The sequence below is a fragment of the Sorex fumeus genome, unplaced genomic scaffold (genome assembly GCF_029834395.1).
Source record: "Sorex fumeus unplaced genomic scaffold, SorFum_2.1 ptg000006l, whole genome shotgun sequence".
Lineage (NCBI taxonomy): Eukaryota > Metazoa > Chordata > Mammalia > Eulipotyphla > Soricidae > Sorex > Sorex fumeus.
In genome coordinates, this window is record NW_026606063.1 from 36207384 (window position 1) to 36232334 (window position 24951).

Genomic DNA, 24951 nt, shown 5'->3' on the forward strand with positions numbered 1-24951 from the left:
ATCACTATTTAAAAAATAGAAAATGGCAAGAAGCATTGTGATGCCTAACTTTAACCTTTATCTTAAAACCATAGTATTTTAAGAGTGTGATATTGGAATAAAAGCAGAGACCCAGACCAATGCAAGAGAGCTGGGTCCAGAAATAAATAGGACAAAGGAACCAAGAGCTTAAATGGAATAAGGAAAAATCTCATCAACAAGCAGGGTTAGGGAAACTGGATAGTCACACATAAAAAATTATATTGGATGTGTACTGAGGCAGTGGTGATGGGAGTCACTACTAAGGAGGCCATCAGTATGGCTGGATTTGTCACAGCTGGGGAGCAGCTGATGTTGCCAGGAAGTGACAACCAGCTCCCAGGGCAGATGAAAGTTTTCTACCTAGGGAAGTAGAAGCGGTTGAGCCCAGGAATCCATTCACTCACCCCAGATACTGATCATCTTTCTGAAATGGAACATCCATGTTTTAAGGAAAAAGTGAGCAAAAAAATTAATAAAATAAATACATCAAGATTGTTAGAGGGCCAGAGAAATAATAAAGCGGGTAGGGCATATACCTTGCACGCAGCTGACCTGGGTTCTGTCCCTGGCATCCCATATGGTCCCCTGAGCATCGCCAGGACTGATTCCTGACTGCAGAGCCAGGAGTAACCCCTGAGCATCACTGGGTGTGACACAAAAAGTTGAAAAAAAAGATGGTTAAAAACTGAAGATCTGCTGATTAGTTCTGTGACTATATTCTGAGGCAACACAAGAAGTAATGTCATTCTCAAAAGAAGAAAGTTGCCAGCCTTTCAACTAGAAGAACAAAGACCACTGTGTGAATCAACCTGGACATCAAAATCAACCAAATCTTTGCATTTAGTCTTATTTTGGGGGAACTAGCATAAAAGAAAATGTGTGTTAGTTCACTGTGAACAATTTACACCTGAGTAATGTGACCACACTCAAGAGGGCCAGACTAGATGCACACCTGAATATTCACCTTAGAGAAGAAACTCTATTCTTGAAGCAAATGTGGTCATAGTGGTGTGAAGAGATAGTAGACCTGGATGAGACTGGTGTCAGTGATGAAGTACTGGATTCTGCCAATAAATAATAGTTAAGCATGGGGAAGCAACTCCTCATTTTTCTAATAAAGATCACTTTTGTTCTGAAGTCCTTAGCCTCCCTTGTTTGACTATTCCCCCTAAGTTTCTCCTGATGGTCAAGATAGCCACATCTCAGTATATTCAATTTTTCAAATTATCATTATAGCTGGATTTGACTTATACAGTTTTCAGAACTGTTTGTCCAAGTAGAATAGTGCCATAGAGACCACATATAAGCAGTATATGGAGGTTGGTAGTAAAAAAAATAAAATACGTGTTAGTTTACTGTGAACAACTTAGACCTGGGTGGTGGATGAGAACATTCTTAAACTCAATATTCTATGAAGCTACTCGGAACTGCACCATCAAGAGATGATAAAAAAACTAAGAAGTAGTTCTCTCAGAAGTGGAAAGATCTATCTCAGTCATCAAGCCAGTCAATGTGCCAGCTTATCAAAATGGTTTAGAAGATACTTCTTGATATTTTATAAGATATTGCATTGATTATAACCACGCTTGCTAAACTTGTATTTGATCCAAATGCTAATCCACCTAACTATGAAAACCTGATTCCCAAATCCTTGAAAACACTAGAGGGATCTATTAAGAATTTCAACTGCCTGAATTTCTTAAAGAAACCCCCCAGGCAGAACAAGTGGAATAGCAGATCCAGGAAGTTCTTTCACACATGGGGAAGACTATTCCTTTTCCTTTTTTTTTTGTTTTTGTTTTTGTTTTTTGCTTGGGGGTTACACCTGGTGATGCACAAGGATTACTCCTGGATCTGCACTCAGGAATCACTCCTGGTGGTGTTCAGGGGACCATATGGGATGCTGGGAATCAAACCCGGGTCGGCAATGTGCAAGGCAAACACCCTACCCTCTGTGTTATTACTCCAACCCCAAGGAAGGAAATTTTTTTTCATTCAAATATTCCTATATTCTAGAATCTGAGAGTTACACTTTCCAAATTCATCAAATATTTATAAATGTAGCTAGTAATTTATGACATACAGAAATAAGTAAGCAGGACCAAAAGGAGGTAACGCATTTGCCTTGCACGCAGCTGACACAGGTTCAATCCCAGGCATTCCATATGGTAACCTGGCCCAATGATAGCAATTCCTGAGTGCAGAGCAGGTGTAACTCCTAAGCAGCTGTAATTGTATCACTGTATCACTGTCATGCTGTTGTTCATCGATTGCCTCGAGCAAGCACCAGTAACGTCTCCTTTGCCCTAGCCCTGAGATTTTAGAAAGTGCCACATTTGAGGCTCTTTTAGGGTCAGGAGAATGAGACCCATCATTGTTACTGGTTTTTGGCATATTGAATACGCCACAGGGAGTTTCCAGACTCTGCCACGTGCCAGTGTAGCCCAATGGCGTCTGTTTGTTCTAGGAAAACAAAGAGCTTCAAACCGATCGTTCAGGATCTTGATGAAGAAGTCTGACCATCTGGTAGGTGGGCAGACACATGGTCTTTTGACGTCCCGTGGAATTCAGTCAGTAACGGCTCTAGTCCAGCGGTCGTCTCCAAATCTCATTACGTGTCCAGCCCATCTGATTTTTGACACCTTGGCAAACGAGACAGGGTCCCTGATTCTTGATCGTCAAAGGAGGTCGGAACTCCGGATTCTCTCTCTCATTTGTGTGAAACGTGATACTCCAAGCATAGCTCTTTCAATTCCTCTTTGGGAGACCTGAATAGCGTTCTCATCCTGTTTGCATAGGACCCAGGTCTCTGAGGCATATGTTAATGCAGGAAGAACAGTGGAATCTAAGAGATGTGCTGGAGCTGGAGATTCTTCATCCTCTTAGCTATTTGTTCGACGCTCTTGAAAGCGTTCCAAGCCGCTCTCTTCCTCCTGCGCAACTCAGGTGCCAGGTCATTCATCATGTTGACTTCTCGACCTACACATAACTGTTGCATTCGGAGATGGTCGTTTCGTTGAGAGCGAATGGAGCGTCAGGAACCTCAACTAACTCCACTACCTCCACTATCCAGCCACCGCCACACTCCAGGTTGCTTTTCGAATGCTGGGATGGAGACTCATGCATGACTGAAGCCCCACAGAACAAGATAAGCGGAACTCTGAGACCTTGGACTCCAGGCTTAACGAAGCTTCTCGGCTGTGTGACACATTATAAGACACTTTATATCCATCTTCCAGGATTGCCGTACCATATTTGATAGGGTTCAAATATGTTTGAACCATGGGAACACCTACAAGGGCGATTAGAGGCTGCCCCCAAAGCCTCTACCCCTCTCGGAGAGCCTGGCAAGCTACCGAGAGTATTCTGCCTGCACGGCAGTGCCTCACAAGCTATCCGTTGTGTATTCGATATGCGAAAACCAGTAATTACAATGGGTCTCATATATTCCATATCATGCACAAAAAATCCCTCAAAATGAATTTAGGACTTAAATGTGAGACCTCAACTCACAAAATGCATTTAAGAAAATATAGACAAAACATGACATTTCTTTCAGAGGTGTTTTTGGTGATTAAACTCCATTGATAAGAATAACAAAAGCAAAAATAAGCATGGGATTACAACAAACTACAAGCATCTTCACTGCAAAAGAAACTATCATTAAAACAAAAAGACATATTACTGAATGAGATTAAATAGTCACACACCACAAATCTTACAAATGGCTAATATCCAAAATAAAGAATTCACAAACTCACAACAATAAACTACCCATCAGAAAATGGGAAGGAAGAAGATCTGAATAGACTCTTCTACAAAGACAAACAAATGGCAGCAAGCACATTTGAAAATGTTCACTGATTACTAGGAAAATACAAATACAAATAACAATGAGATATCGTCTCATACAAGTAAAAATGCCATACGATTAAAAACACAGAACAAAAAAACAAGTATGGAGGTAATGTGGAGAAAAAAGAGTTCTCACTCATTAGGAATATAAATGGTTTAGCCTCTGTTCAATTTCTAGGTATCTATCAAAGAATACAAAATCATCAATTCAACTATATATTTATCTGTTCATATAGACACACTTATGTTCTTTGCAACTCTATGTGCCAAGATCTGAAAAAAAAATTCAGGTGCTCCAAAACAGATGAGTGGATGAATCAGTTGTGGTACATATAAACAATGCAAAACTATTCAATGAAAGAAAAATTTTGTCTTTTTTTAATGACATTAATGGAGCTGGAGGGTGATATGTTAAATAAAATATGTCAGAAGAAGAAAGACAAATATTAAATGAGCTCACGCACCATATGAATATGTGAAAAAAGAAAGGATACAGATAATGTTCAATGAATATGAACCCTAGTCTAATACCACAGGTAATTGAGGTTAACTTGTAGGAGATCAGTAGATCTAGTGCAACAAAAATACTGGAACTTTGGAAGTGACATGGTATGGTGACATTTTATCTCTAATCAATATGGATTATTATCTCTAAATCATCTACATGCTTGTAAAGCTATTTTACCTCATTAAACACAAATAATAAAGAAAACATTATCCTTGACAATGGACACCAGCTTCTGGGTGCACTTAGGTTGCACTGGATTTTGTTTTCCAAACATCTTCCAACATATCTAATCATGCTATTTTATTTGAGACACTCTTATTCTTTTGCTTTTCAAAAGAGTTCCATCTTCCAATTTCTCTTCCCACTTCAGAAGGTCTTCAATTCCTCTGCCATAATCATTTCACCCCCCTTAGCTTTGGATGAGACTTTTCCAGCATTTTCCTCCTTCCAGCTCAGGCTGCTCATGATTGCCAGATACCAACTCTGCACCTTGGCTAAATATGCCCATCTCAAGCCTGTATCTAACGCTCCAGTTTATTTTCTTTTTGGAGGAAAACCTCTTTAGCACTGTTTAGAGGGCCCAGTAGTCATTCCTGCTGTAACTCAACCAAGAGGCTGAGTGTTAGAGCATTGCTGGGAACCACTAAGGCCACTCCAGGGATGCTCAGGGGTCTCCTATCTAACTAGAATCCTACATAAACAAAGCACATTCCACCCCTGTGCCATCTCCTTGCCACCCATATATGTGTGTGTGTATGTGTGTCATATATGTGTGTATATATATATGTATATATGTTTAGTGAAATGAAACAGTTTTTATTTAAAGAAATTTAGAGATATGTGAGCAGAGAAAGAGAGAGAGAAAGAGAGAGAGAATATTTCTCAGAATTGGAAAAAGTAGAGGAGAGAAAGAGAACTTTCTTGTTTGAGAGAACATGGGCTTCACCAGAGTAGGAAAGAAAGCCCCAAATTTATCTTTAAAGCTTGCTTGCCTACTTAGCACCAAAACAGCTATGTAGGCGGACTAGAAGAGAGGTATATGGGGACATTTAAAAATAATCATAGAACCTATGTCAGAACCAGAAATATTAGTTTTATTAAATTATTTTTGAGGACATTTATAAGATCTCAAAGAGATCTTTTCACAATCCATTTCAAGATAAATTTTTGGCTCATCTGTCCATGTTCCCTTTACCTCCCATTCAGCAAATACAGAATCTTTCATGTGATGGAAAGTCAAATATCATCACCAGTATGTCAGATCCTGTCTGTTCTATCCTGAAGAAAAAAGACTATGGAGAAAAATAATGATCTTGGGTTATCTTTCACATGTTAAGCTCTTTTATCATGGCATATATTATTGGCATATAACATATCTTTCAGGAGTTCAAAGCTTCAGCCTATCACAAGCAAGAAACTACTTGATTTCCCACTTGTCAGATACATAACATACATAGAGGATGCAATTTTCTTACACTAGAGGCTTAGTATAGTTCTCGTTTAGCTATAGTAATGCGAGAATAATTGTATATCTACCATGAGGCATCTTCATAATCAATGTCTATTTCAGATAGTGTTTTTTAAGTGAGAAAAAATAACAATAAAATCTTGGTTCATATTGCTGCTTTTCTCTATCAGCTAAATATTTTCCAGAATGATTAAATGGGAATAATTTTTTATATTCTTTTTTGGTAAATGGCATATTTATTTGCTTATGAGATTTTATTCAATCTTTAACTGTTCAGATTTAATTATCAATATCACCCTCTAAACAGTTCTACCACAAATGAAGAATTTATAGTACAAAGTATGAAGTATAAGCATCTTATAATTTCAAACCGATGACTTTCATAGTTGCCAATGTTTAGCATTATGCCAGGAACCTAACACAGTCTTATGCATAGTGTTTTACACTATTACCATCATTTTGTAAGGCTGTGATTAACTCCACTTTCTAATTAAGAAAATTCAGGTGCAAATTGGTTAAATTAGTAAACTAGAGACCTCTCTTCTTCAAATTTTCTAAGAACAATCCCCCTAAAGATTAGAAATACAAAACAAAAGAGATTTCCTGGGATCAGAAACTCAGTTAATTCACTGAAAGGGTGACACATTGTAAAAGCTACTTTTTCCTTCTAGAATATCAAAATTAGTGCTCTCAGCAGCCTTTTATACTGAGACATTGCTTGGAAAAAATATCACCAGTGTTACATTATGAATAATATTCTTATAGGTTACTAAAATATTAGTATTCAAATCCACATCCACATTGAACCTCTATGTCAGAACCAGAGATATTAGTTTTATTAAATTAATTTTGAAGATTTTTATAAGATCAGTTTAAATTAATTAACAAAAAGAGGTGCCAATATGCTTAAGACTTAAATGCTTATTAAACACTTTTAAAGCAATATACTGGCAGATGTATCTAAAACCAGAAGATAGCATAATTTAGCAACCATTAACTATGAGAAAAATTGTTCTACAGTAAGATTATAACACCAGAAATCAAAGAATAATGGAATTTTGACTGCTTGATAAAAAAAAAAAAAGAAAAAACAGCACTGGACTTCCTTGTCCTGTGGTTAAGGGAAACAGAAGAAATGTGATTTCAGATAAAGCACAACTCAATCAAACTGGCAAGATTCCTTAAACATGACTTTAAGGTCACAAGGACTGAATCTTTATAAATGTGTCACTTGTAATCCTGTAATCATTTCCCAGGTACCTGATGCAGTTTTGGGGCTGTCTGGCAATGCTACTCCTGACTATTCTTGGCTCTGTGTTCAGAAGGGACTCTTGGCAGTACTCAGGGGAATGTCTGCAGTGTCAGAGCCTGGTCATCTTTTAAATTTGAGTGTAATACCCTGGTATATAGAAGCAAGCATGAATTAGTCTGACAGCAGCGAAGACTTTCCCTAACTCGGCAACACAGGTCTATCTAGACAATAACAGTTTCATATCAGGGCTGCTACCCAGAAAAACTGAATTTTGGCTTTATTATTGAAGATTGTAACTGACAAAGAAATACCCCCCACCAAGCAGTTGCTGGGAAGATCAGCTCACTGAACTTTGGTAACCACAATCTCCAGATGCTGTTCAGGCTGGCTGGACTATGACACATCAGTTATGAAGTCAGGCACATCAAACTTTAGCAACTGAGATTCCTATTTCAGACCAGTGAAATTAGGGAAAGAACTCACTGGCAGACTAAAGAGAGGTTGATAGAGACATTTTAAAAAATCATTCAAGCAGAAATGAAGAAGCAAACAAGCAAAATATCTGAGTTTAGAAATTCATTAGCAGAATTCAGAAGTAGGATAGAAGTTGCAACTTGTATCTGTGGCATCAAAAACAAGGGGCACGATCTAACCAAAAAAGAAGTGAACCTAAGGCATTTATGGAATAACATCTAAAGGAAAAACATTTGCACATAGGAATACCAGAGAAGATGAGTGAAAGAAAGGGAAAGAATCACTGGGGGAAGAAATAATTGCCAATAAGTTCCCCAATCAGAGAAAATAGTTATGCTGTGATAAAAAGTAACTGGGAAAGTTACAAACAAACAAACAAAAATAATCAAACAGAAGAACACAAAGATACTTTGTAATCAAAATAGCAATAACAAAAAAAAAGACTCCTAAAAGCAGTACTAGAAACAAAGATTCATATACAAGGTAATCCCCAAAGACTCACATTGCATTTCTCAAATAAAATGCTAGAGGCAAGAAGATGGAGATGGCAAAATATTTCAAAGTATGACTGACAAAAATCTCTAACCAAAATTCTTTTCTCCTGCAGGGCTATCACTCAGATTTGAGGGAGTGATTTAAAAATTATAGCAAACAATAACAAGGCATTTGTGGTCTCAAAGCCAGTTTGCATATATACTAAATGATCTCCTATGAAAGTCATGGGAACTCCGTTAAGAAGTAGAATACGATATACAAGTCCTAAAATGGGGGAGAGTTGAAGATAAGTAAATCACAGATGGAACACTAGAATTGTATGTTTCAAAATATGGAAATAGAAATAAACTCATAGAATCAGTTTTAAGCTACAGAGTAGCCACTGTATATATACAAATATGTATATATTTGTGAAACCAATAGAGATTAACATAAGTGAATAAAATAAGGAAAAGCTAGAGGAAACAATGTGAAATTGGAGAAAACCAAAATTCTCATAGGACAGTGGCAATGGATTCTTTTATGTCAATAATCTCTCTATACCTCAATGAATTGAACTCATCTATCCAAAGGTATGGGTTGACTAGATGGATCGGGAAATAAAACTTGAACTTTCGCTATTTACAAGAGACACTTAAATTTTCATGAAAATAACAGGCTAAGAGTGAAAAATGCAATCACACAAGCTAATAGCAAACTAACAAAACAGGGACAGCCATACTTATATCAGACATAATAGAATTCAAGGTACAAACTAATAAGAAAGATGAGTGTACATTACATAAATATTTTGGACTGCTGTATCAAGAAGAATTACTTTTTTTACTGGGTGAAGCAAGATAGTTTTCAATGAATCATGCTTATTTATAAAGATATGAGAGGAGAGATAAAGAGGGTATGTGTGCTCAAGAGACACCACACACTTCTCCAGAGTGGAAAAAGCAAAGAGACACAGAGGAAAACAAGTGGGATACGTGTTCAAGAGAGTACATGGACTTGAAGAGCAAGCAAAGAAGACTTAACTCATTAACATCTATGCACCAAACGAAAGAGCAACAAAACTCTCAAAGCAACTACTAAGAGAACTGATGAGATCTGTCAATGGAACTTAATAGTGGCAGGAGGTTTTATTTATTTATTTTTTGCTTTTTGGGTTACACCCGGCAATGCTCAGGGGTCACTCCTAGCTCTGCACTCAGAAATTACCCCTGTGGTGCTTAGGGGGCCATCTGGGATGCTGGGAATTTAACCCGGGTCGGCCCCGTGCAAGGCAAATGCCTTCCCCGCGGTGCTATTGCTCCAGCCCGGGCAGAAGGTTTTAATGCTTTATTGTAGTCATTGGGGATATCAACTAGACAGGAAATCAACAACAACAACAACAAAAAAATAAGAGCACTAAATGAAGAATTGGGAAAACTATCTAATAAGTATGGAGAAGTCCCACTATTTCCCCAGAACTGAATACACTTTTTTCTTCGATACATCTGGGACAGTCTCCAAGTTAGATCACATACTAGGACAAAAATGCCCATAAAGTCATGAAAATAGAACTCTCCTCAAGCATTTTCAAGATAACAATGCTTCTGAAGGTAGAAACTGTCCATGAAATAAAAGCTGGGGAGAACTCAAACAATTGGAAGTAGATTGAACAATCATTGGGTTAAAAAGAAAGAAAAGAAAAGAAATCAAAAAAGAAAGAAAAATATTCTTGAAACAAATGAGAATGAAGGCAACAATTATCGGAAGCTTTGGAACACAGTTGAAATTAAGAGAATATTCACAGCAGTATAGATTTACATCAAATAATAGGAAAAAGTTCACATCAATAACCTAATCTCACATCTTGAAGAAATTAGAAAACATAGCACTGTAGCACTGTCCTCGCATTGTTCATCGATTTGCTTGAGCGGGCACCAGTAAGGTCTCCATTGTGAGACTTGTTGTTACTGTTTTTGGCATATCAAATACACCACGGGGAGTTTGCCAGGCTCTAAAAGATATGGGATGCTTCACAAATTTGTGTGTCATCCTTGCGCAGGGGTCATTCTAATCTTCTCTATACCGTTCCAATTTAGTGTATGTGCTGCAAAGCAATTAGAATGAAGAAAATAAAAAAAAAATCAGTGATATAAAAATCAAGAATGCAATATAAAGAACAGATGAAATCAGCAACTTTTGGGGGGTTGTTTGTTTGGGGAACCAAACCTGGAAATATTCAGGGGTTACTCCTGGCTCTGCATTTAAGAATTATTGCTGGTAATGATTGGGGGGAATGTATGTGATGCCGGGCATCAAACCTGGTTTGGCATATGCAAGACAAGCACCGTATCTACTATACTATCTCTCTAGCCTTAAAAATCAGCAGCTATTTTTTAAAGACTAAACAAGATTGACAAATCCTTAGCTAGACTCACAAAGAAAAAAATAGAGAAAAGGCTCATAAATTGAATTAGAGATGAAAGGAGAGACATGACAACAGATATCTCAAATGGTACAAGGTTCAGAACTACAATCTCCTTATTTTTTTCTTTACTGCTGTATTTCTGTTGTGTGAGTCTAAGATAGACTATCACTGTTTTCCAGGTACAATATTTTTATTTGTATTGATACCAATAAACATACAAATCTTTTTAGTTGAAATATAGCTTAACCTATTTTTTCTTGTTCTGTACTTGTGTGTTTTTAATGTAGGTGTGGGATTTTGCATTTCTTCTTATTCATTTGTCCCTTTGTTCTAAATTGCCTCACTACTCATGAATGATGACAGTCATTTCACATATTGACTAGGCTTCCCAAGATTGTACTTACTGAAAATTAGATAAATGCACTGCCCATGTGTTAAAATGAAATTATTTACAAAAGTAAGTGAATAAGCTTAGCAGGTGCCCCTGACAGAACCTCAGGAATGATTCTAAATCAGCACAGCAATCTCTGGGGCAGTTATTCAAACACATACAAATCCACCAAACTCCATTATCATTGAGCCCAAATGGAAAATATATATATATATATACACACATGTAATTATCAGCAGGGAGATGTATTCAAAAAGTAAACAAACTCTTAGTGTTCTGTGATTTGAGCAATAGCAATGGAGTTCCTAGGTGTGAAAAATATATAAATATTACAGATTCAAATATGCAGCCATGGGAGTAAAATGGCAATGGGTTAAAAAATTACACACAATGAAATTTTTTCTAACCTTGACCAGGAGTCTTGTAATAATATTAAGCGCCATGAGCCAGGGACAGGAAGCTAGGTCAGCTGTGTTCTTTACTATCCGGATCCAGATCTACTGAGGGCTAGTAAGAGAAAGGGTGGGAAACTGTAAGGAAGATTGCCATTTCAAGAGAAAAATGTATCAAAAGAATTGATAAGTGGTGAAGGAATGAACCATTTAAAATTATCTAATAGGTAGATAGTTTGTGGAGCCAAATCCTTTATTGCAGGAATAAAAACTTGAATCCTTTAAGATTTTATCATATTTTCAAAGCCTCACACTCTATGAAAACACAGACATGATCAGAGTCTAGACCAGCAATTTTGCAGGGGTTGATTTAGAGTGAGTCTGAGTTGTTGGAGAGTTACAACTCATGTGTTATAAAAACATGAGATTCAGTGAGCACTTCCCTACTGTATAATCCAGTAGCCTGTTGGGGGAAGCAAGATTCTGTAGGCAAAAAAAGGTAGAAGAAGTCTTCTTTCAGATCAGCTTCATAAAAATACAGATTTTTTTCAGTTGTGGTTCTGATTGGTGAACAGTTATCTAACAGTGATTGGTCAAACTTAGCTTACTAGAATCATCTTCTCTATAGCTATTCCTGTCAAACATCAGCAATCTGACCCTCCACAGTCTCCTAGCTCCTTTTTTTCAAGTTTTTAGATTTTTTATTTTATTTTATTTTATTTTAATTTTTATTAGTGAAACACCATGAGGTACAGTTGTAGACTTACAATTTTTTGTGCTTGGGTTTCAGTTATACAATGATTGAGTACACAGCCCTCTACCAGTGCCCATTCCCCACCTCCAATGCTCCCAGCATCCCTCCCACCACTCCACCTCCCATCCCACCCCACCCCTGTGGCAGGGCATTCTTTTTTGTTCTCTCTCTTTTAGGGTGCTGTGGTTTGCAAAAGAGGCATTGAGTGGTAATCGTATTTAGTCTATAGTCTACTCAGCATGCATCTGTCATCATGGGAGGATCCTCCCAATACCCTTTACTTGGTGCTCCCCATGTATATGAGCTGCCTTCTCCCCCAGCATGTGCAACTGGCCTCCAAGCCATGGGGTGAACCTCCTGGTACTTATCTTGGCTGTTCTTGGGTGTTAGTCTCCCATTTTTTTTTTACTTTATATTCCCCAGATGAGCACAATCTATGTCTGTCTCTCTCTTTCTGACTCATTTCACTTAGCATGATACTTTCCATGTAGTACCACTTATATGTAAATTTCATGACTTCATCTTTTCTAACAGCACACAGTACTCCATTGTGTAGATGTACCAAAGTTTCTTTAACCAGTTATCTGTTCTCGGGCACTCGGGATTTTTCCAGATTTGGGCTATTGTGAATAGTGCAGCAATGAACATAGAAGTGCAGATTTCATTTCGACTGTACTTTTTTGCCTCTCTGGGATACATTCCCAGGAGTGGTATTGCTGGGTCAAATGAGAGCTCAATTTCTAATCTTTTGAGAATTGTCCATAATGTTTTCCAAAAGGGCTGGACCAGTCGGCATTCCCACCAGCAGTGAAGGAGAGTCCCTTTCTCGCCACATCCGCTCCAACTCTGGTTGCTTTTGTTCTTTTGGATGTTGGCCAGTCTCTGTGGTGTGAGATGATATCTCATTGTTGTTTTGACCTGCATCTCCCTGAAGATTAGTGATGTAGAGCATTTTCTCATGTGCCTTTTAGCCATTCTAATTTCTTCTTTGGAAACGTTTCTGTTCATTTCATTACCCCATTTTTTGATAGGGTTAGATTTTTTGTCTTGTAGAGTTCAACCAGTGCTTTGTATATCCTTGATATAAACCCCTTATCAGATGGTTATTGGGTGAATATCCTTTCCCATTCTGTAGATTGTCTTTGTATTCTGGTTATCGTAGCTTTTGAGGTGCAGAAGCTTCTTAATTTGAGATAGTCCCTTTTGTTTATCTCTGTTTCCACTTGGTTGGTCAGTGGAGTGTCGTCTTTGAAGATATCATTAGCCTCAATATCATGGAGGGTTTTGCCAACCTTGTCTTCAATGTGTCTTATGAATTTTGGCCTGATGTTGAGATCTTTAATCCATTTTGATCTGACTTTTGTGCATGGTGTTAAGTAGAGGTCTAAGCCCATTTTTTTTTTTTTTGCATGTGGGTGTCCAGTTATTCCAGCACCATTTGTTGAAGAGGCTTTCCTTGTTCCACTTCACATTTTTTGCTCCCTTATCAAAGATTAGATGTTCATACATTTGGGGTTGTGTGTACCGGTATTCCACCCTGTTCCATTGGTCTGCAGCCCTGGCTTTGTTCCAGTACCATCCTGTTTTAATTATTACTGCTTTGTAGTAGAGTTTGAGGTTGGGGAGGGTAATGCCTCCCCATGTCTTTTCCCCAAGAATTCTTTATCTATTCATGGACATCTATTGTTCCATATGAATTTCAGGAGTGCTTGATCTATTTCTTTGAAGAATTTCATGGATATCCTTATAGAGATTGCGTTGAATCTGTATAATGCTTTTGGGAGTATTGCCATTTTGACGATGTCGATGCTTCCTATCCATGAGCAGGGGATATGTTTCCATTGACTCGTGTCCTCTTTTATTTCATGGAGTAGCGTTTTGTAGTTTTCATTGTAGAGATCCTTTACCTCTTTAGTTAGGCTGATTCAGAGGTATTTGATTTTCTGGGGCACGATTGTGAATGGAATTATTTTTTTCATGTGACTTTCCTCTCTCTCATTATTTGCATTTAGGAAGGCCACGGATTTTGGGGCATTGATTTTATAGCCTGCGACTTTACTGTACAAGACTATTGTTTCTAGGAGTTTCTTGGCAGAGGATTTAGGATTGTTGAGATATAGTATCATATCATCTTAGAATAGTGAGAGCTTGATTTCTTTGTTTTTTACCCTAACTCAGGGTGGCTCTATCTTTGTTTTATAGGCCTTGTAGCAATAGCAATGTACAAATGCTTATTGAAAAGTTTGTGTACAAAAGCAACTCAAATTCTACATAACACTTGCTAAAGCAAAGCCTCTGACACTGGTATTTCATGGTACTTTATGGTAAGGTAGAAGAAATATATTTTCAGCAACTAGAGTACAAAGCACAGTATCATAGAAAAATAAATACATAGGTGGAAAGTGACAGAAATATGTTAAAAGAAACTGTTGTGTAGCTTCAACCAATAGTTTCTTGTTGGAGACAGCTGAGTGAAAAGGGGCCTTTTGTAGCACAAGAGAAAATAAAGGAGAATAAAGTCCTTCTAGACTGAGAGGCAGGGATAATACTCAGAAATATGGATCTCTAGTTGAATTGTTCTAGGGCTGGGGAACCAGAAAATATTGTTTGCATCTAGGAGCATGAAACTATGGCTCCATTCATGGCAGAGCAGGGAAGACTAAGCTAGATACAGACTTTATGCTCTGACAAGGACATTGGAATCTCCAGTCCAGGGTGAGGCCACAATGAATACTCTCAGTTTTTGACCAAGATGTGCACACACTGAGAACTTCAACAATATTCTGATTTTTATATTTGAGATTAACCCATTATTCCTTTCCACATTTGAAAGTAAAAGACATGCCTAAATGTTCCTAACAGAAGATCCAGACATCTTCTAGAAGAAATGCATACAGTATTTTTGCCTGGTTATGGTTGATGGTTGCTGCTGTGAGATTTATGATCCTTTGTCAGAAGTGAGCCCAGAGCGTCTCATTCTCTAGGGAGACTAGGAGCTGATTAGAAAGAAGGAGCACTGGGAAGCTGGCCTGAAGGTTCAAACCACCATTACTGAGTGACACATGCTTCTTCCTGTGCTTTTCAGGGTTGTCTCTGAAGTGATTCTACAGTCCCATACCTGCCTCCAGGTGTTACAGAGTCACCCCAAAGGCCAATCAGTTTTGTGGCCACACTTTTATCATGCACTCCTTTCCCGCGTCCTGGCCTTCACACACCTAAGTGGTCAGCTCACCATTTCCTCTTTGTTACAAGTGTGATGTATTTGTACACTGGCTTTCATTTGGAAGGACTCCTTCCTCTCACCAGAAACCTCAGTATCCTGCATCCCTCAAGCATCCTATCTAAAGTATTTGGGGGAAGTCCTTTTGATACCACTTTTCCATCTTAGGGAAACAAATATCAAAATCACATGTTTGAGTTTTAGACTCTAAGACCTGGGACTGTAATCTTATTTTCAAATAGGATCTATAAGAAAGCTGATCAAAGAAAAATGAGGTTTTTGGGTAATTCTGTAATCTCACAAAGCCCTTGAGAAGAAATGAGGACTCAGATACCCACCAAGAATGGCCCAGTAGTGACGCAGGGGAAGTTAATGTTCATGCCAAGGAGAGAGGGCTCAGAGGAACCAGCCTTGCTACATTTCAAGTTTCCAGGGAAGAGGCAGCAGAGCCCACTGCTATGACCCCAGTATCTGGACCTTGGCATGGCCTTGAGTAGGCCAACACAATCCTCTTGAGCTGTCTTTTCCAACATGGATTTTTCAATTCATCTCTGATTATTTTACAGAAAAGAAATGCCTTTCAGTGGATCATACTCAGTGCACAGTGATGGGTCTTTGTTTAGCCTAAATTTGTTAGAGGAGACCAGCGAACAACTGTATGCAGAAAAACAGATGGCCTGACCCATCTCTGCTGCAGCCCACCATCCCTGATACTTCTTTTTTCCATTATCAGTGTGACAAAATCTCACAGTTTTACCTCTGCAGAGCCTCCAGCCCCATCATATTTCTCACACCTAACCAATAAGTTGGCCCATTAACCACCAACTCCTGCATCTCCACTCCAAACCTGAGTAGGAAAAATTTGCTGATGATTAGCTAGAAAAATTGCTTTCTCGCTGGCAGATGGTTAGTCTGTTGAAAAGTGATCAGATGGACATGAATCTGTTGTTGGCATTTGATTGGTGTTAGTGGCACAGTGAAAAGGTCTGGATAGGTATCTTTCTGGGTTACCGTGTAACTCTTCTTAATCAATAAGTGTGTCATTTTTGTCTTCTAGGGCATATCAAAAGAGAACAGCCTAATTTTATTCAACAGGGAGGGTAAGGAGCAGGGGAAGGATCAAGAAAAGTTTTTGAGAGAAGGAAAGATAAAGAGGACAATTAGCATATCTCTCTGTCATCTATCTTTCCATCATCTCTCTTTTTCAACTCTTTCATCTGTCAATTTTTAAGACTTTAGCTTTCTTCTAGAATTCACAATGACTGTGTGAAAGAAAAACTTCTGAGGAAAAAAACAAAATTCAAAATTGTAGAGACAAACATAAACATCATTCTTTCTTACATTGTGTTATATAATAATTTGTGTATAAACATTTTGTCTTCCCAAAAGGATTCTGAATTTTTAAGGTCATAAATCAGGATTTATTTTTCTTATGTCTCTGATAAATGCATACACTGTATGAATACAAAATGTTTCAATTGAAGAGTCATTTAAAATATATCCCAAGTCCATTTGTGGGAAAATTATCTGTAACCACAGAGCCCTAAACAATATCTAACCCCTGCAAAGACTAATTTTGGCTATCAGAAGATATTTTCCTTCACAGGTGGAAAAATTATTACCATTTTATGTTCATTTTGCATGAATAGCTTAAAAAATTTCTCCCTAGTGCCAAGGAGGTCACTTATCAGTTGTTGTTTTGATAGAAATGAAATAAGTAAATGTATTTACAATGTGGCTGTTGCAAGCTCTGTGGAAGAGAATGTAAGTTGTCTCTTGGTTATGATGACTCAAGCGTTAGTGCTAAAACCCAAGCTAATGACATTCTAAGAAAATGGCTTCAATCTTGACTGGGAAATACGTTGCCAGCTAATTCACTCTTTTAATCTACAAAGGTAAATGTCATGTCACACTAATGGAAATAGAGATTATTCATATTTATGACATTTTTCCAAAGAAAAGGAACTTTTCAAATTGCTTTCAAGAGCCATATTGAATTTAGTCTATTTTCCTTTGGGCAGAGATCATAGCCAAAAATAGATCGCATTGTCTATTTTTTATGAAATACTGCTGGTTCCACAGGACAAAAGAACTTCAAGAGTCTGTTTTGAAATATGCATCATCCTCCATAGTTAGAAATAAATGGAAAGGTTAATGATATTGATTTTCATGAAGAATTGGTAGAATAATCTGGTGGTTTCAGGGAAAATTAATTCCATGATTGTCAAAATCTATGCACTTCAGCTTTGTGTGAATATCTCCGAGAATAACTTAAAGCAAACTATAAACCAGAGCATTAGAAGGTTGAAAGATTTAATTCGCAAACTCTTGAAATTCTGCATGTATTTTATAATCAGATGACACACTCCGGTGACTGTGAGGACTCTAATCTTTTGTGAAAATACTAATAGATTCGTCATAAAATAGTCACATTTGTTTTCACTATGAAGTAGTAAAAGACATTTTCATCAAATAATCAATTCAATTCTTCCAAAATTAAATAAATGAGTTGCAAGTTAGATAAAAAAAGGAAAACCACAAGGCACTGCTGTGTTCACTGAGTAATTATGTATTTGTACATTCTGTCTTAGCTAAAGATACCAAAGAATCCTAATATAGGGCAATATTGGGCGGTATTTCAAAATAAAGGAATAAAGTTTTGAAGGGTTATGGGAAAACAGCAACACTTTGGAAAGACTTATGACACTGAAAACATATACATAGAAGAAAATATCACCTATTAGGTGTTCTCATGGGTCGGATGGGTTAATGGTAATGGAGAGAAGCATTCATCTAAAGGTTGTAGGAAGACTGGATGGTCCTAGTAGGTATCATCATCATTGGAAATCCTGCTTAGGAGACTCTCTCTCACACTACAGGAGCTTTCCTGAACTTTCTTCTTTATTTCTATTGTTGTAAATAAAATAGTTTTTCAAGATTTAATTTAACAAAAAAGAAACTATTGTTGTGCTCAAATTTCAGTTTCCCTGTTGCGGAGAGACCAGTTCCACACACAATAAGGCAAAGGCTAAGAAACTTTGTTGCTAGCTGGAGCTAGGGTCCAAGTCTCATCCAAAACCAGGGAGTCTTGACAAGGACTCTGAATCTAAATCACCAGTGTTTTATATAGGTTTCAAAGTTTCAAAGGTAAGTAAGCACTAAGGTAACAGTGGTTAGGCAACAGTGGTCAGGCAATAGTGGTCAGGCAACAGTTAAACATGAGTTTCCAGTAACTGTTTATGGTTACATTCTCTAAGGTTTCTGGCACATTGTGATTGATTCACTCAATCAATCACTTGCTGGGCCCAGGAACTTTCCAGGTGGGTTCAGGTTGGCTAGTTACACATTGTTTGATTTCTGGGAAACTGAAACTGTTCCAGTTCCAGGAACTGAACCTGAGGCCTACCTGGTTTTTCTCATTTATGACTCTGATCATGGCATCTCTTTTGCCCTTACACCATCTAAGTCTCTCTCAGTTGGGAATGTATGTCCTCTCCTTTCATGATTCTTCTCTATGACACTAATGCCTATCCAATGGATGAGTGTCCATGCACACCTGCTACCGGGTGAGGAAAATGTAGGTGATTTGCCAAAGGTGTAAATATATCAAGGTAATTAGTGACAGTTAATAGGATAGGCCATGTAACTTTTGTAGAGACAAATTTCTACATTTCAGTGGCTGAAGAACAGAAAGTGTCATTTCTGATGGTGTGTGCAGCAGGTTTGTGCCTGTGCAGGGAGATAGAAGCTGAGAAATTGCAAGAATGCACAGTTTTGCTAGTTTTACTAGTCTCACCATAGTAACTGTAAGGCGAGCAATGTCTTTTCACTTTACCTTTTCCATTTTCTAAAGACAACCTAAAACCCCACAACAGAAAAATTAATGTTTATTGCAAACTTACCCTTTTCTAGGCACCGTCTGCACTGTCACTGTCCTCCCATTGTTCATCGATTTGCTTGAGCGGGCACCAGTAACATCTCCATCGAATACACCATGGGGAGCATGCCAAGCTCTGCTGTGGGGACGGGATACTCTCAGTAGCTTACTGGGCTCTCCGAGAGGGACGGAGGAATTGAACCCAGGTCGGCTGAGTGCAAGGCAAATACCCTACCTGCTGTGCTATTGCTCCAGCCCTGTGCTATAGCTCCAGCCCACTGTACTTAACTTTTTTTTCTGAATGCTAAACTTCCAAGATACAGATTGATGTTATCCCATTTTTTATGTGTAGCATACTGGGTCTAAAAGAGACTAAGTAACTTTCCCATGACATTTGCTTATTAAATTATAGCAAGTACATAAACTCTAGAGGTCTTCTATTTGAATAACATGAGAGAAGATGTGCAGTTTATTCTTGAACCTCATTCTTTCATTTATGGGCAAAATTTTGGACCACTCTGAAGGATCTGTGCAAGAAAGAAACAATATATGCTTTAACATCCCCACAAGAAAAGAACTCTGATAAAGTTAGTCTGTGAATCTTGTTCCATGCATTAAAGGCTGCCACCCCATCATCTTATAAGACTCTCCCCTGCCAAATTCTCAGGGAAGGCAGCTTTTCTTGGAGTTCTTTTGTCTTCACTTTTTTTTCACACTTTGGATTTCTCCCACACATTCTCTGGATTATGAGGTAAAGACAAAAAGAAGACCAAACAAAAATTTCACAAATCCTCCTGCAGTCTCCAGCCAGTCTGCCCTTGTTTCTGAATGTCTCATATTGGTTTGATACGCACACCAGGTTTTGACATAAGGAAAAGTATGTCCTCTTCAGCTTATACAGAGCTGCAGCATATCTTTGTTATACTATTTGCAGATCACTATAAGTCTTTTAAAAATAGGAAAATATTTCTTTTTTTTTTCTTAAACCTACTTATACCTGGAGAGAGACAAAAGTAAAGATTTCCTGAACAAAAATGGTTGTGAATAGTTCCACCAGCCCTGCAGGCATAAGTGGCCCCAAAGGGCACTCACTGTCTTAAATAGGAAGCTCAGGAGCAAGGTAGGAGCCCTGAGCAGCTGACTGCTTCTGGGATTTTTTTTTTTGCTTTAATTCTTATCTAGAATTGTCTCTTTTCATGTCATTAGTTTTCTCATGGGGAACAGCTCTCTAATCTAGATTTTCTCTTCTACTTCTACTGCTATTATCTCAAAATAAACTTCTCTTCTCTTGAAGAATACTTCTAGAATAGGGTGTGTGTGTGTGTGTGTGTGTGTGTGTGTGTGTGTGTGTGTGTGTTTGAAGTAAGGTGGCTACAACAATGTTCACAAGTGATCTAAATAAAATATTTTCAAAACAGTTTTTCTTTTGGTGGGGTGGGGGCAGGTTCCAAACAATGCTGCAGGAATGGAGCACTTCTGGTAGTATGGCCAACAAGGCTGGATAGTTCAATGCTCAGACCCAGAAATACAGAGGGACTAGGGGTGGTGAGGATCACCAAGGCAATTCTGGCTGTACTTAGGGGTTTTGCACTGCCAGGGACTGTAATTGGGACCCTGTGCATCCCCCCGTCACTGAGCTATGTCCCAGGCTCCAAGCTGGGCGTGTTTTTAACACGGTTCTTCTCTTTCCATTTCTCTAAGGATTCTTGGCTTTTTGTTTTTGAAGCACAGTCCACGTTCCATTCATTTTCCAGATGTGTATTTGTCATTTCCCCAAATCCTTTAGATGGTTAGCAACGTTCTTGTTTTAAGGTTGCATTACCCAGACAGCTCGCTTTCCTTATTTTCTTCCATGTTCCACTGAGAGTGTCAAATATTCGCAAACCTGCTTTTCTCCTCTGTAAACTTCCCCATCGGCCAGATGACCTTCTTTGCCACTTCACTGAATCTTTCACCCACTGTTTAAGACTCAACATGGACATATTCCTGTGTCTTCTGTGTTCTCTCTCTCTCTTTTGTGAGCCCCTGTCTCCTCTGCTTACTCATTTATATTTGATATATTTGTGTATGGGCTGGAGCGATAACACAGCGGGTAGGGCGTTTGCCTTGCACGCGGCCAACATGGCCAACCCGAGTTCGACTCCTCCACCACTCTCGGAGAGCTATGGAGAGTGTCTTGCCTGCCTGGCAAAGCCTGGCAAGCTACCCGTGATGAATTCAATATGCCAAACACAGTAACAACAAGTCTCACGATGAAGATGTTACTGGGCCCACTCGAGCAAATTGATGAACAACAGGAGGACAGTGGCAGTGACAGTGATATTTGTGTATAATACTGTCACCACCAGTGGAATGTGAGTTTTTTGAGGGCAAAGTCATGTGATTTCTTTCTTAATCTTAGTCACTGTGGATTACAAAGTTATTTATGATCAGATTTCAGGCAGACAATGTTACAACACCCATCCCTTCACCAGTGTTCATTTTCCTCCAGTGATGTCTTCAGTTTCCCTTCCACCCACCAGCCTGCCTCTATGACAGGCACTTTTTAATAAATTTTGACACTATGGCTTATAGTACTATGACTGATAGGATTTCATGCATAACACTTTACTACCTTTTAGCATGGCCCCCTCCTCCCAGTTGGCCACTTTCCTCCACCATTGTTATTGTATTTTCTTCCCTGTCCTGTTCTCCCAATCCCAATATGACAAGCTTCCTGCTGAACACCAGCTCTCACATTCTTCATTTTTATTGCTTTTGGCATTTGTTTTTTCCTTATAATGTTTCACTACCTCCACTACCCAGCCGCTGCCACACTCCAGGACGCTTTCCGGACCTGCGTGGCAGCTCCGGCCGAGACTCACGCACGACTGAAGACCCAAAGAACAAGATAAACGAAACTCTCTGAGACCTTGGACTCCAGGCTCAGCGGACCCAGGGACAGAGATTCTCTGCTTGCTCCCACCAACCACAGGTGACAAAGGGATTCTAATCAGGAGCCTCACCCTACCCTGCCCTGTCTGCTTCCACCAACCACCCAGGGATCGGACTGCGCACAGAAGACCCACCGTACTCAGATAAATACCCCATTGGCAGACTTCCACTATCGACACTACCTCCACTACCCAGCTGCTGCCACACTCCAGGACACTTTCCGGACCTGCGCGGCCGCGAAGTGGCCGCGCGACACATCATAAGACACTAAATACCCATCTTCAGGAATTGTCGTACCATATTTGATAGGGTGCAAATATGCTAACACCTACAAGGGTGATTAGAGGTCGCCCCAAAAGCCTCTATCCCTCTCGGAAAGACTGGCAAGCTACCGAGAGTATTCCGCCCATATGGAAGAGCCTGGCAAGCTATCCGTTGTGTATTTGATATGCCAAAACCAGTAACTACAACTGGTCTCATGCACCTGACCCTGAAGGCTTCACTGACATGGCAGCACTGAGAAGGATGAGAAAGGAGAGGCCGAAAAAATCTCAAGGCCGAACTAGGCTGCCACAACGAAGGAAGACAAAAATGATCGTCTGTACTTTCAATGCACGTACGATAGCATCAGATGCATCCATCGAGGACCTGATGGTACAAGTGCGAATGATCCAGTATGACATCATTGGTCTGACCGAGACAAGAAGGCATGAATCTCACCATGCTATTTTTGACACTGGAGAAGAATTGTTCCTCGAAACATGCGATAAAAGAGGTGTCGAAGGCGTCGGTGTCCTTGTCAACACAAACTTGGCCATGAGCATTGATTCATTTGAATGCCTAACAACCCGAATCGGACGTTTACATTTGAATAGATGTGGCTCACTGCCTGCAGTTTCTATCTTTGTTGTCTACGCACCAACATCTCATTATGATGAAAGAGAAATCGAGAAGTTCTACATGGAGCTGGAGAAGTTCTATAAAGAAGACCATACCTTCTACAAGATCATTGTGGGTGATTTTAATGCCAAGATAGGACCGAGAAGATCAGCTGAAGAACTTCACATCGGGACCCATGGCCTAGAATGGAACGAACAGGGTGAGAGACTGTCTGAGTTGATCACGTCGACCAAGACCATCCATGGTAACTCACAGTTCCAGAAGGCAGAATCTAAACGTTGGACATGGGAGTCTCCCAGTGGATGATTCCACAACGAAATAGACCACATCATATTCAATGGACGGTTTTGCCTGACCGATGTTGCTATTGTCCCAAAATTTCGAACGGGATCGGACCACTGTCTCCTTCGTGCAAAATTCTACTTCACAGAGCGGGGAGAAAGGGCTGCAAAGTTCAAAAAGAGAACTCCCAGAACGACCACCAATTGGGAACTCCTTGGCACTATTGCGGCAACATGGGAAGATGCCATTGTTGACAACATTGACGAGGAATACGATCGACTGGTTCAGCACCTCCATGAATGTGCGAGGAATGCCAAGAGAGAGATAGCCACAAAAAAAGCCTGTCTTAGAAAACTCTTGAGGTAATTCGCCAGCATGGTTTGGCGCATGCCTCAGGCAACCGCAAGATAACTTCCGAGCTCGCAAAGCAGTGCAGAGATGCGATCAAGGAAGACCTCAAAGAGAGAAGAGCAGAAGTGCTGGTAGATGCGGCAGAAGCTGGGAAAAGTATTCGTAACGCCCGCCTGTCCGCCAACTACAAGACCAAGATGACTGCCCTCCGATGTCCTGATGGATCCATCACATTCTCCAGAACGGCAATGGAGAAGATTATCCACGACTTCTACTCAAATCCCTTCGATAGCCATGTTCACTTGCCGACATGCCAAATGACACAGGATGTATATGTCGTTCCCAACATTCCCCCTTCCGAAATCCGACAAGCCATTTCGTCGGTAAAGAAACAAACAGCACCCAGCCCAGACAAGGTCAGACCTGAACACCTGAAGAATCTGCCATCAGTACTCATCAATACACTGGCTCGGCTCTTCACTCGTTACCTGTCTGAATGCAAGTTTCCGTCCCAATGGAAAACCAGCAGGACCGTACTACTGTTCAAGAAGGGAGATATCCATGACATTGGCAACTATCGCCCTATCTGCCTATTGTCTGTCATCTACAAGTTGTTCACTCGAGTCATCCTAAATAGGATTGGCAGAACACTAGATGAATGACAACCATGCGAGCAAGCTGGGATCCTCAAAGGATTCAGCACCATCAACCATATCCACATGATAACCAAGCTCATTGAGGTTTCTCGGGAGTTCAAGATGCTGCTCTGTTTAACGTTCATTGATTTAAAGAAGGCCTTTGATTCTGTTGAGATGGAAGCAGTCATTGAAGCCCTAGCCAATCAGGGCATTCAAGCCCAATACATCAAGATCCTCCGTGAGCTGTATTGAGGATTCACTACCAGGATCTCACCATTCTACAAAGAAGTGATCGTTGATGTCAAGAGAGGGGTGCGGCAGGGTGATACCATTTCACCAAAACTCTTCAGTGCCACCCTCGAGAACATCATGCAACGACTGGAATGGGAAGGAATGGGAGTGAAGATAGATGGTCGGCAACTACACCACCTGCTTGCTTTAATAACACCAAACATCAGCCAAGCGGCACAAATGCTGCCGACATCGACTGTGAGTGTGGAAAGGTCGGACTACAGCTGAATCTTATGAAGACAATGTTTATGAGAAACAGCCTCGTTCCTGATGCCCCATTCACTCTCAACAGAACGATCATCTCCGAATGCAACAGCTATGTGTACCTAGGTCGAGAAGTCAACATGACAAATGACCTGGCACCCGAGCTGCACAGAAGGAAGAGAGAGGCTTGGAACACCTTCAATAACGTCGAAGAAATAGCTAAGAGGACGAAGAACCTCC

General features: G+C 39.6%; 2 pseudogenes; one reads left to right on the forward strand and one right to left on the reverse strand.

Annotated features, from left to right (window-relative positions):
- Nucleotides 1–267: 267 nt before the first annotated feature.
- Nucleotides 268–1755, forward strand: LOC130034816 (protein-tyrosine sulfotransferase 1-like; annotated as a pseudogene).
- Nucleotides 1756–10066: 8311 nt separating this feature from the next.
- On the reverse strand, nt 10067–10167 carry LOC130038054 (uncharacterized; annotated as a pseudogene).
- Between the last annotated feature and the right edge of the window lie 14784 nt (nt 10168–24951).